We start from the raw sequence: 2,935 nt of genomic DNA, 5'->3' as shown, positions 1-2,935 counted from the left end.
CACTCACTATTATTATATCTATTATTATATTATTATATATTATAAGTTAGGACACGTCAAAATAGTAATTACAAGGTTGTAACACATTTTTTATTTTGGTTGTGCAAATTAGTACAACCACAATGAATCTGGAGTCTTTTCGTTGCGCTAAGACGCTAGCGTCTAAAGATAGCGTACTTAGTCGGTTTACCGCGCTCTAAAAATTGTTTCGGCGTATTTAAATTAGTTTCACCGCGTATGTAGGGCGTAAAAAAGGTGTGTTTCACTCTTCCTTTTTTTAATGAGCAGAACTGCACTGCAGTAAGTCGAGCGCCGTAGTGTCGTTTACTTGTTGTGCCTAGGTCCACCGTTTCCCCGCAGCGAGGCTCCCCCCGTTGACAGTTTACGTGGGCTGGGCTGGGTGCAGTGGCGGACTGGCCATCGGGACGAATCACGATGGGCCGGTACCGAAGTGGGCCGGTCGGATAAGTCACTAGCACATCCCCCACTCCCCCCGTTGACAATTTACTAGTTGTACCGAAGTGGGCCGGTCGAGACTCCCGGGCTGATTTTTAGTCCCAGTCCACCACTGGCAACATGACCGTATGATCGCCCATATTGACGCACCTAATTCCTAAACTTCTAACAGATACAAAATAAACCGATCCTTCAGCCTCATATGAGCTCTCAGACACGTTCAAAATTAAACTGTCATCGCTGTCTGAGCTTGCTTCTGTGTGCGCCATCGTGCGTTTACATGCAGATGCTGGGATCCTGAACGGTGCAGCTGGAGCGCTGTGCCCGCATTGACGTCACCCATAATTTGGCGGGACTTGAAGAATCCCCGAGAAGATCCAGGAAATGGTCAACATTGAAGGGCAGATTAACGGTTATCAAAGTACAAATATCCAAAATCAGTTCAGTAACGGTTTTCAAGGGGACAATATTTACTCAAATTGATGGGTTTGGATGATGGGGGAAAATCGTGTCACAGGCTCTTTAAGTTACAACATGCTTACCGCAATAGTGGTCCGTGTAGAAAAACCCAAAATGCCTGTATATGTGTGTTTGTAAGTGTTGTTAAATGTTGATATATCTTTAATACCAGGAGGATTTGGACAGGAAAAGGAGATAAACAACAATCAAAATATCTCATCAGGGGAAAACAAAACCCATCTCTGCCTCACATAATCTCTTTTGATGTATGCGGCTATAAAAATGAAACACAAACAAAATAATATCACCTGTAAATAAAACTAAGGATCAATATACAATCAATAGCTTAAATCCAATAATAATAGCAAACTTTAAGAACAGCATAAAGGGATCATACAGTGGTCAGATAATATTTCAGGCATTTTTTTAAGCAATGCTTCGAGGTACAATATTTTGTAAATATGAAAAGCCAATCCAGATTTCTGTTCCCCTAAAACGAATACTGAGTTTTCATCTGTGAAGGTAATGGTCCTGTGTGTTGGCACCATGAGTGTTTACTCCTTTTTGAGGGGAAAACAACCTTGTTTATTAAACCCAGGCGGTACCAAATAAAAGCACCAAAGTTTGTTTACTGGTTACATACAAATGTGTTCCATGGACAGCAAATAACAATAAAACAAATAAAAGCCGAGCCGGAAGAGCCTTAAACAATATGATTATTTAACATATACATTATCATCATTCACATGTGCAATGGTGTAATGTAATTAAGTGCATTCAAACAAGAATTATATTCAGGTACGAATTTTAAGTATTTAATTTAAATGTCTTTCATCTCATGACACTCAAACAAACGAAAATTAAGAAGATTATAATATATGAAGATCTGTTATCAATTGAGCGGAGCGTCTATTTGCACGTTCACAATTACCAATGAAGAATGACATTTCCAAAAATACCAAAACATAATGAAATGTATGCCCGGGTGTAAATAGAATACTACTATAGTCTCCCTGTAGCAAAAAGTATTGTTCACTATAGTCAACCGGGTGTATATAGCATTGATGACTATTTTCACCCGGGTGTAGTGTTTGCCTTACGTAATACAGTTTATGGAATATGAGCAAAACATTTTTCAAATTTCACAAAACAAAACTTAAAGTGGACCTATCATGCTATTTTTAGGCAATAGCATAGGTCTCAGATATATATATTAAAAAAATATAAAAAACATGTCTATGAAGTGTTTTGCTCAAAATACCAAACAGATCATCCATTCTAGCCATGCCTCATATCCCTCTATTTCACTTCCTGTTTCAAAAGTGCTGATTTGGGGTATAAAGCTTATATAAAAAAAAAAAGGAGGAGGGCGCTGAGCTCATGCGGGAGATTCTACCGGTAGATTCTGCCGTGATGAAACGCCATATCATGGATTATCAAGGATTATTTCTGAAACAGTATGGAGCTCAAAGGCTTTCTCTCTTGCCGGTTATACCACAAGGTGAGTCCTTTTTATTTCCTGCTTCTTCACACACATGCTCTCCAGTACAGGTTAGCTCTGAGTGTTAGCGATGCTAATGTAAACACCGACCATATTACGTCCAAAACAGTCGGGCATTGTATCTGATAGCAGCGTTTCTGATAGGGCCGTGGGTGTAAAGCCAGCCTACATTTCCGATATTACGTCATATAGGACGCAAATCTATATCATTATTTTCTGACGCTGCGTGAGTTCCCTGACACACCAGGGACACATATTTATGTATAAAATACATTAAAAAAGTGCATTTTGCATGATAGGTCTCCTTTAANGATCACCACTTTCGTTGAATTTCGGATGATTTAGTCAACTTTGTAACACCCATGGTGTTCCCGGTCAAAAATGACCGTCATAAAGAAAAGGAGACAGACAGACACAGACACACACGATGTGTCCCCCCCTTATGTGCCCAATCCCCCCATGTGAATCACACCTGGCACATACAAACACACACAGAACAATTTGACACATTTCCCGCTC

At 39.7% G+C, this 2,935-nt stretch overlaps 1 protein-coding gene across 1 annotated transcript in view; it reads left to right on the top strand.

Annotated features, from left to right (window-relative positions):
• Positions 1 to 2,935, top strand: part of LOC104966340 (protein jagged-2-like) — a 68,034-nt gene that overhangs the window by 12,708 nt on the left and 52,391 nt on the right. The window lies entirely within an intron of this gene.

Source organism: Notothenia coriiceps, unplaced genomic scaffold (genome assembly GCF_000735185.1).
Source record: "Notothenia coriiceps isolate Sejong01 unplaced genomic scaffold, NC01 NC01_scaffold00037246, whole genome shotgun sequence".
Taxonomy (NCBI): Eukaryota; Metazoa; Chordata; class Actinopteri; order Perciformes; family Nototheniidae; genus Notothenia; species Notothenia coriiceps.
The sequence above is the reverse complement of the archived record's forward strand: the minus strand, read 5'-3'. Positions and strand labels throughout refer to the sequence as shown.